Here is an 18,339-nt window from a genome sequence, read left to right on the forward strand (position 1 = left end):
AGATGATAAGGTATAACCCAATTCGTAAGAGTGGTACATATAACGTAATCTTAACCTAGATAGATAGTTAGGAATAACCTAGAGTCATTGTAGGAAACTACATACAAACACAGTAAGAGATAACATTAATAAATGGTAAGGAACAACCTAAACACACGGTGAGGAATAATATTAATACATGGTAAGGAACAACCTAAACACACAGTAAGGAATAACATTAATACATGGTAAAAGGAAACCTAAACACATGGTGATAAATAATATTAATACATGGTCAATGACAACATAAACACTTGGTAAAGAATAACATAAATATATGGCAATTGACAACCTAAACACATGGTGATGGTAAGGAACAACCAAAACACATGGTAAAGAATAACATAAATATATGGCAATTGACAACCTAAACACATGGTGATGGTAAGGAACAACCTAAACACATGGTAAAGAATAACATAAATATATGGCAATTGACAACCTAAACACTTAGTGATGGTAAGTAACAACCTAAACACATGGTAAAGAATTACATAAATGTATAGCAATTGACAACCTAAACACATGGTATAGAATTACATAAATGTATGGTAATTGACAACCTAAACACATGGTAAAGAATTACATAAATGTATGGTAATTGACAACCTAAACACATGGTGATGAATCACATTAATACATGGTAAGGAACAACCTAAACACATGATAAGGAATAACATTAATACATGACAAAGGACAAAGGACAACCTACACCCAATGTTAGGAATAACAAAAATACATGGTCAAGGACAACCTAAACACATGGTAAGGAATAACATTAATACATGATAAAGGACAACCTACACCAATGTTAGGAATAACATTAATACATAGTCAAGGACAACATAAACACTTGGTAAAAAATAACATAAATGTGTGGTAATTGACAACCTAAACATGTGGTAAGGAATAACATAAAAACTAGACTGTTTTTTATGGATAGATATGCATTCAGGGTAAATTTCCTTAATGAATCAAATTTATTAATGATTCAACCATAGAAAAAATAAACTAAAAAAATTTAACACCTACAGATCAATCTTCAACCTTGAAAGATAGAGAAGTTAAGATACTATTTAAGGTAGCACAATTAGCAGTCTAATTTTCGAAAGTGCAACTGTTCACGTTTAAAATGCCGTATCTTTCTGATCTGATGAGATATAAGGGCATCTCATATTCTAAATAAGGAAAAATCAAAGAGGTTCCATATTTTGAGAAAAAAAATGAATGATTTAGTTACTTCCTGTTTCCATAATTACAATGCAGCACTTTCAGTTTGCAGCAACTAAGTAGTTTATTTTTCCTAAGTAAGCACAGTATACAATATGCAAAACTATATCTCAGATTTCTAATACCACGTCATATGTTATATTTATTGACTAATCAAGTCGGTATATGTCATTTAATCTGCACGGCTCGGGCGACCCTACCCTACAAGAGCCCTTTCCCAGGAGCGGTGGATTGTATATTGTCCACACTGTCGGGATGACTCCTACGTCGTTTGGGGTCAAAGAGTAATCCCGAAACAAAAACAAAACTAATCCAGTTGAAATCATATTTCAATTATTTGGATATTATTTTTAATAGAAATTAGGGAGCTACCATTTGATTTTTATGGGGTGCTAGGATGAAAAATTTTGTCCTGCTTTTTTTTTTAGTTGTAATCTCTGTCCTGCCTTTTTATTTTTTACTCTATTCGGTCCTGCCTTTTTTTTTACTAGTTTATCCTGAATTTTTTTACACAAATTGTCATCCTGCCTTTTTTTTTTTACCAAGTTGCTCATCCTGCCTTTTTTTTTACTCAAAACTCCTGTCCTGCCTATTTTTTTCAAATTTCATCCTAGCCCCCCCATAAAAATCAAATGGTAGCTCCCTTACAAGAAAGAAAATATAATCATCTTGTTTGACTTTTAAACACTGATTGAAGAATAGCAATGTACACAAAATATCATAAAATGTTCCCAGTTAAAGTTTTCTTTTTCGTATTTTGAAACGACGAAGTTTGTCGTAATTGCAAGGCCACTGGCGGATTCAGGGGGCGTACACCCTCTTCGCCCTTTGGAAATGATATCATTTTTATGCATAAAATCGTGAAACTCGGAAGTATTCTTCCATTTTATGGAATTACACACCCCTTTTGAAAAGTCATATAGATCCGCCCCTATAGGCAAAAGTACATGCATTCGAACCGTGCAGAAAATCTGAGGTAGTTAATGCACAGCTTAGATGTGCATTATCCAGATTATATATAGCACAGTAAGATCAACGAGATTTTGCCTATGTCATGAGTTAATATGGAATAATGGCCGACTCTGATTTCTTTCCAACGACTAATAAATCGGAAATATTCCAAATTATATTTTTTTATAGGACCTTATATAAAAAATCTTAGACACAATTTTATGGCATTGTTTATGCTTTTTATAATGAAACCAATCAAACATTTTGTTTCTCGTAAGATGGCAACGCTAACTTTAGAATAAGAATGGTGTATTTTAAACATTTTTCTTCTAAATGTGGTCATTTAGATACAGGGGCTCATTGTTGATGGCAGCACTGTGACACGTAGTTGCTCACGTCTACGTCATTTTGACCCTGGTGGAAAGTTATCTCATTGGCAATCATACCGTATCTCTATATTTTGATGCACTATTTTTAGCGACAGGTACAATCACCGACGAAAATTCTTGGAACAGACAGTAAACTAAGTACGGAGCAATCCGGTGTACATACACTTTGATAAACTCATAAAACCGGAAATCGGAAAATATTTTGTGAAAAATTTATGACATACTTTAATTGCTTGAAATCTTGATTTTAACGTTTTTATATTTGTGTATTGTCAAATGCCGATATAGTAACGATGAATTGGGTCATATATTTTGAAAATAACCAAAAATGTATTAACATTATTAATAACTATATAAATTTTACTGCAGAAGATGCACATTTTGACAATCATATCTCACAGTCTATAATTAATTCAAAGATTTTCTCGAGTTGATGACCAAATTATCTATTTTTAACAAGAGTGGAGGCAATATCTTCTAAGCATACAACTTACCTGAGCATCAATCCATGTTTTATGTATTGCAAAGTACTGTTTCGTCACTGAAATCAAAATTATAACGTAAATAAAGACGTTAATAAATATTAAATTTATTTATTAAAGCATGCGAAGCACACATTATTACACCAAGTGTACACTAGTTGTATTTAAGAAATGATTAAGAAAGTAATTTTCAAACTCCCTCAGACAAAGATGATCTTAGATGGATTTGGCTATTCTTTTTGATTCGTTATGGTCATAAAGCCCTTGACATGATTATATATTTTAACATCCTTGGCGAGATTTTGAAACCCATGCATGATTCTTTAAGGTTTGAATCGATACCCACAGTTTAAACAATGTTTCATTTCCTTATAGTCGAGGTAGAGAAATGCAAATTTGAATCCGGCCATGAGAATATTGTAGGCAGAAATGCGTCAACGTGCTGTTAATAGGCAGTTTCACGACAGAAACTCTTCTTAACAGTCCTTACAACTAGTAATTTTTGGGGACCTTTATAGCTTACTGTTCGGTGTGAGCCAAGGCTCCGTGTTGAAGACCGTACTTTGACCTATAATGGTTTACTTTTATAAATTTTGACTTGGATGGAGAGTTGTGTCATTGGCACTCATACCACATCTTCCTATATCTACTTACAACAACGGTATAGGCAGACGGGATTTGTTAATGACCACACATTAACAGATCAACCTGCATTGACTATGCCACCCCAATAATATTTCAATACATAACGCCATCCGCGGGACAGATTTACGACAGCAACGTCAACTGCTAACCATATCTTTGGATGTCATGGCAGACAGGTTCACGCTATTCATCTTCCCCATATACTGAATAGCCATATAGTCTACTGCAGAAAACATTTTAAGGCCTACAGTTTAAACGGCATAATTAAAAAATTAACCCAAACTGTAATGAGCAAGGCGGAGGTCAAATCAGAAAGGACAAAACAGAACTCATATATGTATAAACTTTCATTCCAATCAAGCAAGGAAAACTTTAGCTACCACTTCAAAACCGTTTTTTCTAAATTTTTATATTTTTAGTAACAGTGACCTTTACCATTAACCTATTGACCCCAAATGCAATAGGCTACTTCCCCTCCCTTATAATTTCTATTTGTACAAGTTTTCTTCCAATCAAGCAATGGACATTCAGGTTACCATCCGGAAACAATTTTTCTATGAACATTTTTTTAACAATGTTTTTAAACTTTTTTACGTATTATCTGTCTATTTGTATAATGTATTTAACGTATTTAACATTGGCCACAATATATCTTTGTTACCTAGCAATGTGTAGTTTACTTTTCAGTATACGGAAAAGGGCAGTAAACTGCACTTTGTTATAAAACAAAGAAATATTGATGCCAACGATAAATACGTTTATAATGTAATATAGACAAAACATTGATTAAATCTGCTAACCGAGTTCCTCGCTTTACCGAGCCTTTAATTATTAAACGTTAACTGAAGAGAGTGGAATATCTTATCGCACGAGATTTTTGTAGACGATATTTAGGCAGTCTTTCTTTTTTCAATGATTTTCCAAAAGCTCGTGTTCTGTCTTTGATATATCATAAGGTATAACCGCCTTTTTACGTGACAGAATCAAAGCAAGTTCGATATACAAGATATGAGAATAATTAACTCTACGTTGAAAGTTTAAATCAAATAAGAATTTTAAGGTAGGTTCTCCGTACTATTCTTATAGGTGACAGACCACCAAACCACCCGATCCGATTAAGCCCTACGCTAGAAAGTTGAAACATGTATAAAGTAAAATAATTATACCGAACTCTAAGGAAAATTCAAAAAAGAAAGTTCCTTATCAAATGGAAAAATCAAAAACCCAAACACATCAAACGAATGGAAAACAACTATCATATTCCTGACTTGGTACATGCATTTCCTCATGTAGAAAATGGTGGATTAAACCTGGTTTTCTAGCTAGCTAAACCTCTCACTTGTGTGACAGTCACATACAATAGTTCAGAATATACATGATTTTCATGAAGTTAAACATAAGGCAAAATATTTAGAGAGCTGTGAAAATGGAAAAATTTGGTTGAATGTATAAAGATCTTGAATTGGTGGTCAGATTGTTATCAATCTAAAGAAAACGATTTCAATTACTATACGTAAAATACTGAACAAAAACAGGAAAACAGTCAATTTTGATTTTTTCAAATAAAAAATAAGCTTCAAATTAAATGGATAAATAATAAATGAATACATGAATGTGTAAAGACATAAATTATTAGTTTATCTTTACTTACACAGTTTTATTCTCAGGACTACCCATCCATTTTCTGTATTTGTCGGATCATAACAATGATCATTATCCACGAGGTAACATTCTCTAACAGACTCAAGAAAACTAGCGGCACAGCAATTTCCGTTTGACAGACATATTAGTGCACAAGATGAAAAGTTCTTTAAAACAATTTTGTTTGATGATAGAGATGAAAACTTGGTATTTTCCACTACCTCGTAAGTTTGCTTTTGTAATTCGCATGCATTGAAAAATATTTGAAAGTTTACTACTTGATAAATTAACCAAGCTGGAATCGATTTTTTCATTGTCCGATGCCGCCTTGAGAAATTAAGCATTATAGCAATACATAGATAGGCGTATAAATTGAAACAAGTACTAGATATATTGACTTAAATTGTGAAATGTATCGTACAATTATAAATTCTGCCAATCAAAAACCATTATATAAACATATGACACTAATTTCAGAGCACAAGCTTAAGACACGTATACCTCATCTTTACCACTATTCGTTAAACAATTGATATTGTTCCTAAGTAATAAATGAAGTAAAAACAAATATTGTTGTTTTTTTCTTCAAAAAGGCTAATTAATATTGTAAAACGATGTTGCATCAGTACACATGCAGTTCAGGATTTGTTTTATTTCTGTAACACTATTATTGGTTGGGTCTTCTAAACAGTAGAGTATTTTGAAAGCTTAAATAAAGTTTATCCATACAAATTGATTCATCGTGTACAAACATCCAAATAAGCACCTTCTTTATTGACAATTTGGTCTTAGAGGCATTGTTGAATGAATCTTTATTGCATTAGTGACAACATTGCTGAAGCAAAATAACAAGGTATATACATATAAGACAAAAAATGACAGAATACAGAGAACAATAAAATTATGCAGAAATAACACATAAAAATATTATCTGATAATCAGCGATTCAAATTTCCATGCCGCCTTTAAAAAGTAACATAGTTTCTTTGTAAAGCTTTTTGACCCAGCTTGTAAAAAAACATAACTTTCGTGAATTTGAACAGTTATTTCCTTGACAGAAAGTTACATCTAAGTGTTCTATATACGCGGTTACTGACAGCTAGTTAAAAGTCGATAACAACTAATAAAAAAAATCATGTATCTAAGACTAAAACAACCATCAGTACACATCCAACATCCAATGGATTTAGGATAAAGACGCCATTAACAGTCTGAGAAAAACATTACCTTGTGCAATGCCAAAATATAGGTATCGACAGATTGTAGAACTGTGTATGTACATATGTGTATAACAAAAATATATAGTATTGTTTTACTTTACTGATAACAAAATCATTATTTATACCAACAAAAACAATATTCAAAGATCTAATTACAGTGTTGAATTATGAATCTTATAGAATAAGTTTATTTAAAGGAGTGATACGTTGACCAGGACCGTATCTAAATTTCCGTGCTCGGTAAACATCACCGTAAAAAATGTGCTGTTCCGTTTGAAAGAAGTTTTCTACCGGTACAGCATAACTCCCAAACCAAATCTTTGTATCTATGGAAGAATTAATACGTAATTTGTTATGTATGATGGCATCAACATCATATTGCAAATAATTCTCCATACAATAATCTTATTTAAAACATTTTTTCACAAGCATTTGTATTCGAATACCAGTTTTGATAATATTAATGATCGTTGGTACGAGATTTAATAAATTCTAACGATGCATTTATGTTATCTGGGTAAAACAATTTATGATAAACCTACTTTTGCATTTTCTATTAAAAAAAAACTAATATACATACTGTGAAACATAGTAAAATGTCATTAATGTTAATTATCAGAATGTTGTTACATAGAAAAAGTAAGAATTCAAATAAATACGAGTGTAAAAAAAAAATAATAGAGAAATAAACTGAATATTAAAAAAGGTTGTATAAACATATTTAAAATGTAATGTGGTTTTCTCAAAGTAGCATCTAATTTAACACAAAACACAATAAAAAAAATTATAAAAAACAACACATACATACATACACCTTACAAATTACAAATGTAATTTTGACTTTTACGGAAGTATACAATCATGAGTGCAAATTGCTTTTCAATTCTCGATGTCTTCTTATCATATTATACAACATGTTAGATAACTCGTATTGAAATTCAGCATTCTGTATTTAAAATACAAATTGGTCAAAATCTGACTTTGTGAAAAAAGAATTATCCATGACCAAAGCTCTGTAATACAGATTAAACCTCAAGTCACTGCAGATGTCAAAATTAACCAAAAAATCATGTACCAAAGTTTGGTAAACCACAACTGTTCATTAATAATTCGTATTTTACTTTTAAACACTTCCAAAGGTTTTTTTTGCTAGTTAGCTGCATTAAGTATTCTACAGGCATATTGCGAAATAATTTAACCACATTAAAATTCCAGGATCTACGCGTTCGTTTCGACCATAGATGGATCTTATGTAAAATGCGAAAATTATCTGTATTTTCAAGTTTATAGTAAAATCTTAATACGTCTTTGCTAAGAAAGACATGACAGCTATCCAAAAAACCTTGTACTGCAGTATTGCTTGTAAATAAATTCACTCCGAGGAATATTCTACTAGCCCTGTTTTGAAAGTTATTAATAAGTCTATGTTCCGTTAGTCCCAATATCTGCGCGCCATATAACAATATTGGTTGAAACAAACTTTCATACAGTTTTGTGAACAGTTGATTCGGCATACCACCTAAAGCATAAAATTTCAGTCAAACAAAGCCCGACTGGCAGATCTAGATAGTTCTTTATGAGTATTACGGTAAGAAGAGACATTAATCAAAAATAGCTAATTTTTACCAACGGTTAAACCTTAAATAAGTACTATTCAATCGATCCCAAGAATAAACCAGGCTTTGTTTTTTTGTTGTTATGTCCTGAATTTGTTGCTATTGTTAATGGATAATGTGTTGAGTTTTGCTAAACTAGTAATGATTTGAAGACTGAACACTAACTGTAAAGAGAAGGCTGTAAGTAAGTTGGTATGGGTTACATTTTGTAATTTCTCTGTATAAATATAGGTTCAGACGAGTAAAGTTACTTATTTATGAAGATCATTGAAGAATTGGTGAATGCCAATCGCCTGTTTAAAAAATCTTTCAGAAAAAAATCATTTACAGGTTGAACATTTTTATAAGCGATGCTTTGTGGTATTTTTTTCTATCTCAATTAGAAATCTTGTTTAATGACATATGTCTTTAAACCCATGAGTGCATATTCATATTGTCTTTAGAAATTGGTTTTTGATAAAAAAAATAAAAAAAAAAGAATTATGTATTAAATTCTTTGGACGGTATTTAAATTAATGCAAGGAATTTAATTGCAAAGATATGTTGAAAAATCCAAAGTGTGTTTACTGTTGTAAAAGTGTCAATATTTTTAAATCGTCTGATACATTCTGAAATGTCAGAAATGAAAATTCTCTTGCTTGTGTACATTTAGACACCAATATCTAAATCATGTAAATCAATCATAGCGTGAAGTGACAAGCAATCGTTGGTTTGAGTGAATATATTCATTTATTCTTTTATTTACCGTTGTTTGATTGTTTGGCTGTGTACTTTAATTTTTGCATCTGAGAAAATTAGAAATGCAATTATCATAGTAATAGAGATTATATATATACCAAGGTAAAAAGAGAAAGGACATACATTAATGCGACAGTAGTTTTCTAATGTTCAAATCTCGTAAATCGATTAGGAAGAGACAAATCAAGATAACAGACAAAAACTGAATGAGTACATGAACCCCAAACGAGATGAGATCTTGTGCGTCGACATGGTATACTAAGTCCTTGAAGCAATTATGAGTTAACAGTAAGTAATGAGCAACACGAGCCCCCTGAAAAAAATGATGGTGAACTCAGTGGCTCTCGGACGGTAGGTAAGCAATAACTGCTCCACTAGTTGCACACGAGACACACTGATTTAGTTAGCCCTCTCGTTATTTAATATTTCATGCAATGACCTTCGTTTATGTATATATTTGAATATGTATCAAATTGCGGTTTTTCTTCACTGAACTCACCAGGCATATATGGTATAAACATATAATAGAAACTATTAATATTTAATTCCAAAACAGCACCTTTGAAACGTCTTCTGAAAGTGTAACTTCTTATGGCAATTACTTTTCATGCACATGACATATTTTCTTCTCTAATGTTAACAAACTCATCAGTCTTACGAAACTAGAGAAAATGAATAGTTTCAATTTCTTCCAAGATGAATAAATATAAAAAAAAAATAACCAATTGCGACGAAACTGCACAATATCAACTATTTATGATGATGACAAAAATATTTAGTTGGCTACCTTTTAATATTTGAAATATAAAAATTTAAAACGAAATCTTGCATATTTCTTTAAAACAAATTTGTTATTAAGAAAAAGGATACAAATATAAAAAGATAGAAAGACAGAAAAAGGGGTCAGCCCACAAAACAGATCAAATACTATCTAAATGATTATGGAATGCTGTTGGAAAATCAATGAAGTGTTGTGGAATTTTTTAAACAATGTACATTAAGTTTAAGTCATTAAATCTTGTATTGCTAGACGACTTAGTTTTTAATGATATTTCTTATGTTTACACTATGGAAGAACTAATAACGTGTTAAATATCATCTCATTTAGATTTAAACAAACAATGTTTTATATTCTTTACATAAGGTTCACCTGGTGCATTTGAGATGATGACACTGTTTCTGTTTTATTAAAATATATTCTTCTTTCTAGAATCAGAGAAAATATAAAACAATTTTTTATTACTTTCATGTAAATTGATTACATTCCATCTGTATCTATTCTCGGTCTCTGATGCGACCTCGGATAGATAAGGGATGTGATGTAATCTTAACATACAGATATAAGCGAAACGACACGATTTTTTAATATCCTTCAACAGATGAGCTCTCTTTAATGTGACCGTGATGCCAATTACATTAAATGATTGCTAACTTTTTTGACGAGAACAACTAAACCCTCCTCTTACATTTCTAATGTAAACTTTTAACTGAAGGAGTTAAAGCATAATAAGATGGTATTGAAACGCTGCCTCCCTGGTGCTAGAGTCGGCCACCAGAGAACACAGTGTTAGTAGGTCGAAAATACAATACACGATTTTTTTATAACTATTTCAAATCAACTTGGATTTTCATCAAACTATACAGCTATCTCAATTATATATTGATCTTATAGAAATTAGAATGCCAGGTTGTTTGGTACTTTGGTTTATTGCTGTCAAATTTAGGATTTAATTGATAGGTAAAACAAAGGTAGAATTTTCAGTCGACTGAATTCAGATAGTCAACTTTATATTCGTTTATTACTTTTTCAAATTAACTTGGATTTTCATAAAACTATACACCTATCTCAGTTGTATATTGATCTTACTGAACTCTAGGTTGTTATGTTGTTTGGCATATTGCTGTCATATTTAAGGATTTAATTAATCAAGGTAAAAAAAGCTAGAATTTTCAGTTTGGACTAAATTCAGGTAGTTATCTTTAAATATTTTTATAACTATTTCAAAGCAACTTTTTTCATCAAAATCTACAGCTATCTCCATTATATATTTATCTTACAAAATACCAGGTTATTTGTTAATTTGGTTTATTGCTGTCAAATTAAAATATTTCAGCCTTTTTTACCTGTTACCTCAGTCCTTAAATTTGACAGCAATACACCAACATACAAAACAACTTGGCATTTTGTAAGATAAATATTAATATATATAATAAAGATAGCTGAAAAGTTTGATTAAATCCAAGCTGATTTGAAAAAGTTATAAAATTTTAAAAATGCCACCTTTGTTTTGTTAAAACAAGAATTTAATATAATCATGATAATAGAACTTTCATAGGAATCCTTGATAACCTTTTAAAATAATTTTTGACTAAATTCAGATAGTCGTCTTTAATTATTTCTATAACTTTTTCAAATCAACTTGGATTTTCATAAAACTATACAGCTATCTCAATTATACATTGATCTGACTGAATCCCAGGTCGTTATGTAGTTTGGTGTATTGCTGTCAAATTTAATTAATAGGTAAAAAAAAGCTAGAATTTTCAGTTGGACTGAATTCAGCTAGTCAACTTTAAATTTGTTTTATTATTTTTTCAAATTAACTTGAAACTGAAAATTCTTGCTTTTTTTACCTATTAATTTACTTCTTTAATTTCCCAGCAATGAACCAACTACCAAATAACCTGGAATTTTGTAAGATCAATATTTAATTTAGTTAGATGGGCTTATTCAGACCAGTCAAGACTTAATTTGAAGGTCAAGAATAGTTGAGAGAGGTCCAGACTGCTCGAGACTGAGTCGAGACTGGTTGAGACTGAGTCAAGACTGGTCGAGACAGGTCGAGACAGGGTAAGACTGGTCGAGACAGTTCGAGACTGGTCGAGTCTTGGTCGAGACCATTTCAGACTACACCAAGATCATCAAGTACTGAATCAGACTTATTAAGTAAAGTCGAGACCAAAGTCGAGTACAGTTAAGTACAGTTAAGTACTGTCGAGACAATGTCGAGTCTAGTCGAGTAAAATCTGTGCTCGACTTTACTGGTGGAGCACAAAAACTGGTCTTTTCAGACTCTGAGCATTTTGTTGTGAGGGTTAAGTATGTTTGTTTTTGTGCTCAACCTGCCTTAAGCATGGGACAGTGTTATAACCACAACATTAGAAAAAACATAAAATCAGTTGGAAAGGTCTTAACTAATCACATTCGCACGAAGCACAATACAAAAAATCTAACATAAAGACAAAAGACACAGATATTAAGAGTAATCGCAGATACTGAATGGTAGTGCAAAACCAATAACAGCTAATAGATGAAAAATATTCTCCAAGACTTAAGCATCAATCAGTATACATCCAACGGATTTAGTGTGAAAGTATCATAAACGGCCTAGGAAAAGCATGGCACCTGTTTTGCACCACCACACGTAATATTATTCCTAAGTTACACCCAGTAGTCTAAGCCATGAGCATGTCAAAATCTATAGAAATCGTTTTATATGCGTTTTTATGTGAAAATCCACCCGTAATAAGATGATCACTCTATAACTAAGATGAGTGTTGCTAAGTCTTTTGTTTTATATTTTCTGTCTTTTGGTCGATTTTTGTCATGGCGTTGTCAGTTTGTCTTCGACATATTGGTTTGATATACCTTTTGAATGTTCCGCCTCGAATCAAGCTCAAATGATATCGATATGAACATGGTCCAATACAAAATAAGAAGATGTGATATGATTGCCAATAATACAATAATACACTACCTTAAAGCCTTCAGCACTTTTGTTACAGCTATTCAAATGTTAGTGTATGTATATCATTCCCTGAGTACTTAATGCTAAAGTTGTAAATTATATACTGCTATTTATTTACACGAGATTACATATTCGAATTTTCGATTATTGTCAATCATTTAGTATATCTTAGCATTTGTCATTTTTTCTAATTCAAATTATCGGAAAACTGTAAGTAGGTATCTCTAAGACAAAAAAGTGCGTACATGTTTCATCTTATTTCCTTCAAACTGATGATTTAATATGAATACATTTTGTCGAATAGCGGTTAAGAACAGTATTTGACGAAATTGTTAAGTTTTAAAAAAAAATGAAAAATTAAGTCATCGGCAAACAGGAAGAAGGTACCTTAGAGATCCGGGAGTTTTTCACACTTTACACTTCATCAATATAAGCTGCTGACTAAATATCAAGTCATTTTTATCAGTTGTACCTCAGAAAAGTGTGACGGAAATATTTTTGTGGCAAAAGGACGGACGAACAGACATGCAAGGTGAATGTAAAGTATCCTCCACTCCTCGATTGAGGGTTTATTACTCACCAGTAACGTCTAAAAATACCTTTGCAACAGTCAATTGAACCAAACAACTAAACGGCTTAATTAATCACAAGGACAAATGTTAAGAGTGGGCGTTCAGTACACTGACGATAGTTTCCGTTTAAGTACCGTTTAGTTAAGCTATGGTAGAAAATTGAGAGTGAAGAGGATGACAGGGTAATGTAATCGACTGAGGCTTTTTTCTGTAACAAAAACAACGTTCTGGTCCTATTTGGTTTGATCAGATCTTTCAGCTTTTTCGATTTTCAAAAATGTTAACACGGACATCTCTAAGAACAGAGACTGTACCAATTTTATTACTTCAGATGCACATGTCGATAATGAATGTCTATTCAGCGATGCTCAAAGTATTTTGTAAGTCTTAAACCTGATATACACGTCAAAGAGCAAATATAACAAAAAAAGAGAAGAAAATGCAAAGCCAAATAATTAGTCTTTCACTTAATCTTCATAAAATTCCGTACAAACAACGGTATATTGCCGGCTCATCTGCATATTCTACAAAGGAATTGTCCATTAGATTGACAATAGTTCTGTCCGCAGTGAAAGAGGGTATTCAGAAATTCTGTTAAACTCTTTACTCGCGTATACGTAATGGCATTAACCATATGTGGATTCTAAAAAACTCTTAAGAACTGCTGGATAATTTTAAATCTCGATTTTTCTCTGAAATTAATTCTATCAAAACTTTTGATTTTTCAACTCTGTATACCACCATTCCCAATGTGAAACTGAAAAATCTTCTTAAAGAAATAATCCACAATCCTTTTCAATATAAAAATGGTAGCATACGCTACAAATTTATTACTTTGGGATACCATACGGTATATTTTGTTAATAATGAACAAAAAGGTAAAACATGCTACACGGAGGAACAAGTGATCAGTATGCTGGGGTTTCTTATTGACAACATATTTGTTGAATTTGGAGGTAGACTTTTTCAACAAATTGTCGGCATTCCTTTGGGAACGAACTGTGCGCCTCTCCTTGCCGACCTCTTCTTATTTTCATATGAGTCGGAGTTCCTTCAGACACTTGTCAAAAACAAGAAGGTCAAAGAAGCCAGATCATTTAATTTCATATTCAGATTTATTGATGATTTTCTTTCCATTAACAATCCAAAATTTTCTGATTGGTTCCATTAATATATCCTCCAGAACTAGAAAAATAAAGAAACAACAGACACGGCTTCCTCCGCCCCATTTTCAGATTTATACCTCGAATTTGACATAATCGGTCATCTTAGTACCAGAATCTATGACAAACGAGACGATTTTAATTTTGAAATTATCAATTTCCCCCACCTTAGTATCAATATACCAACTTCACCTGCATATGGGATATACATTTCCCAACTCAATCGATATTCAAGAGCTTGCAGCTACTACTCAGACTTTATAAAACGTCATCAGTCTGAGTACAAAGTCGATGAACCAGGGTTATGTCAAAGAACGTCTCGTCCTTTTTCTAAAAAAGTTCATCGGAAGATACCAAGACCTTGTTGATAAATATCCAAAACAAAACTACAGAACTCCAAGGAAAATTCAAATCGGAAAGTCCCTTATCAAATGGCAAAATCAAAAGCTCAAACACATCAAACGAATGGAAAACAACTGTCATATTCCTGACTTGGTACAGGCATTTCTTTATGTAGAAAATGGTGGAATGATCATCGAAATGTGCATCTGGTGCAGTAAAATTGGTACTGGTAATGTTGTCATAACAAATATTTAATCCTTATTAAAGTTGTTCCCTACAATCCTTATTAAAGTTGTTCCCTACTGTTGCATAAACAAACGATTCCACAAAAAAATAAAAAAAACAAAATAAAAAAATATCACGGATTTTGGACAGTGCTTGTTAGTCATGGAGTAATTGTCCCCTTTGAAATTAGTGAAATAGCAATGATTTCTATGTGTTCATTTTTATTTTATTTATTGACAATAGGTAACAAGACATGTATACACTTCTCAGTCTTTTGGAAATGATATAAAACAAAAGTTACTTAGTCCGTGACATTTAGCATAATCTCTCGGCTACAAGAACTCAGCCAATAACGATGACGTAAATACTTTGGCTGAAAGAAGTCTGTATTAAATGTGCCAAGTTATTTGTTGAGTACTATTCAGTTTTTCTGTGATGTTGTGTGTCATTTGTTTACTGTCTAATTTTCCTACACCTCGCATCTCCGTTTATTCGTATGGTATTTTATTAGTTTAAATCAATATGGACTGCTGTCTTTAGCTGCTGTTTTCTTACTGTATGCATTTCTGTGTTGTCACCATGAGGTAGTAAAATAGAAAGAAGATATCAAAAGGACAATGAAAAATCTTAAGTCGAAGAAAAACCGAAAAAAAACAATAGCTAAGAAGAAAAACCGACAAAATAATAGCTAAGAAGAAAAACTGCGAAAAATTATGCGGTCATCTAGTTGTCTGTATGCAAGGTTATAAGTCAGATACAGTTTAACACAAATATTGCTATGTTTATATGACAAGCTGCAGGTCGACATATAGTGGTCTGTAGGTATTTATTCCGACATAGTTGAAGACGGATATTTGTATGTTTTTATACCAAGCTGTAAGTCGCACTCTAGCTGTCTGTAAATAAGGTTATAAGTCAGACACAATTGAAAACATACATTGATATGTTTCTATTACAAGTCTTACTTTGCCCTCTAGCTGTCTGTAATTAATTTTATAAGTCAGACACAATTGAACACAGATATTGGAATGATTATATTACAAGTCGTAAGTCGCTCTCTACTTGTCTGTAATTAAGGTTTTTACTCTGAGCACAGATATTGGTACGTTATATGAAAAGCTGTTGGTCAACATCTAGCGTCCTGTAGGTTGTAACTCAGATAAAGATGAAGACGGATATTGGTATGTTTTTATACCAAGCTGTAAGTCGTCCTCAAGCTGTCTCTAAATAAGATTGTTACTCTGACACAGTTGAAATCAGAAATTGGTATGGTTATATTACAAACCGTAAGTCACCCTTTAACTGTATGTATATAAGGTTGTAAGTCAAAAACAGTTGAACACAGAAATTGGAGTTTTTATATGACAAGCTGTTGGTCAACATATCTAGCGGTCTGTAGGTTGTTATACACACATAGTTGAAGACGGATATTGGTATGTTTTTATATTAAGGTGTAAGTCGCCCTCTAGCTGTCTGTAATTTAGCTTGATAGTCAGACACAATTGAACACAGATATTGGTATGCTTGTATTACAAGCCATTAGTCCCCCTCTAGCTGTCTGAAAATAAGGTTATAAGTCAGACACAATTAAACATATACATTGATATATTTATATTACAATTCGTAATTCGCCCTCTAGCTATCTGTAATTAAGATTGTTACTCTGACACACTTGAACACAGATATTGGTATTTGTATATATCAAGCTGTAGGTCGACATCTAGCGGTCTGTAAAAAGTGTTATAGCTAAAACAGGGTTATAACTCAGACACGGTTAAACAGACGATTTGGTATGTATATACCACAAGCTGTAAGTCACCATTTAACTGTCTGTATGCAAGGTCGAAGTTGAAACAACTAGTCATTTGGCACTTGTATAAAATTTAACATCTGCTAGTAGAACAGGAACTGCTTACTTGTCCAACGAACTTAATTTTCCGTCCTGTTTGTTTTCGGGCTTCATACAAACTCATCATAGATGCCAGGATTAAAATTTTGTACGCCAGATACGCATTTTGTCTACAAAAGACTCTTCCGTAATGCTCGGATAAAAAAGCTTAAAAGGCCAAATAAAGTACGAAGTTAAGGAGCATTGAGGACCCAGAATTCCGAAAGGTTTTGACAAATGCTGCCAAGGTAATCTTTTCCTAGGGTAGAAAATCCCTAGTTTTCGAAAAAGTTAAGGTTGCATATTTTAAAGTTTTCTGGTGGGTTTTTATTTCGCCTTTTCTTTTTTGCCATGTTATTCTATGTCTTTCTACTTAGGGATTGCCACCTCAAAATCAAGGGTTGACAATGAAACAATAGACTGATGGTCATGTGCGGGATGGTGCATGAAAACACAGACATTTCCGGTCGGAATGGGGACGTTGCACTCTCTGACTTGTTCAGATGGAGTGCCAAGCTGTCTGCAAGCTTACGAATTCTTGCAAAAAACTCAATGAGAAATTTGTAAGTGGCCTGTTGCAAGGTGAAATGACTGCCCCATAGCAAACAAAACCTCTTTCCAGTGGCAGTCCAAATTTTGGTGCCATTCATCCCAGTTAACGTACGTTGAATAACCTGTCTATTGTATTAATTGTTAATTTGTTTTCGTCGTGAAAAGAAAATCTAAGTAAAACCGACAACACAATGGCAAAAAAAAAACGAAAAAAAAAAAAAAAAAAAAAAAAAAAAAAAAAAAAACAACTAAACAAACATATATATAAAGATATGGAGATGAGGTTTGATTGCCAATGAGACAGCTATCTATCAAATTTCAAATTTAGTGGATGTAAGCAAATACTTTTTTCGCGCATACGTATTTTCCTGAATTGGTATTGTTGATGAAATTGCGTGTATTTAATCAATATCATTGTTTTAACTGTGTTTTTGTCATACTATGTAATTTTATTAAGTATTCAGTATCAATCAAGTCAACAATATCGTTACCAATCCATTTAAAATAAAATCTCCACTCGCTGATTTGTTTATCCTTGGTCGGAGCAATTAAGCATAAAAAGTGATCGAGTGGAGATTTGATTTAAAAAGATTGTATGGCTGGTGTCTTTATATAAATGAATCGTTTGACCTTATTGAATTTTGTAACAACGATTAATATTGTCAAAGTTGGTTTTATAATGCTTGTGAAAAAGTGTCTACATGGATCTATAAATGTTTTAAATGAGATTGCTGTATAGATAATTATTTGCAATATGACTTTAATACCTATATACTTACCAAATTACATAGTGGAAGTTTATAATTAAACTTAGAAACAGGTCGCTATGCCAATATTCATAAAAAACAATCGTTTTTGTAGATGTTGTAAAATGAACAATAAGCAAGATGAGTATCA

General features: G+C 32.1%; 1 protein-coding gene across 1 annotated transcript in view; it reads right to left on the minus strand.

Moving 5' to 3' along the window:
• The window catches only part of LOC127729297 (angiotensin-converting enzyme-like), a 52,470-nt gene extending 38,222 nt beyond the window's left edge, over nucleotides 1–14,248 (minus strand). The window contains exon 1 of the mRNA XM_052237037.1: nucleotides 14,235–14,248. The gene's annotated coding sequence lies outside the window, so the exon portion shown is untranslated. The remainder of the gene's footprint in view (nucleotides 1–14,234) is intronic.
• Between the last annotated feature and the right edge of the window lie 4,091 nt (nucleotides 14,249–18,339).

Source organism: Mytilus californianus, unplaced genomic scaffold (genome assembly GCF_021869535.1).
Source record: "Mytilus californianus isolate M0D057914Y unplaced genomic scaffold, xbMytCali1.0.p SCAF_2, whole genome shotgun sequence".
NCBI classification, from domain to species: domain Eukaryota; kingdom Metazoa; phylum Mollusca; class Bivalvia; order Mytilida; family Mytilidae; genus Mytilus; species Mytilus californianus.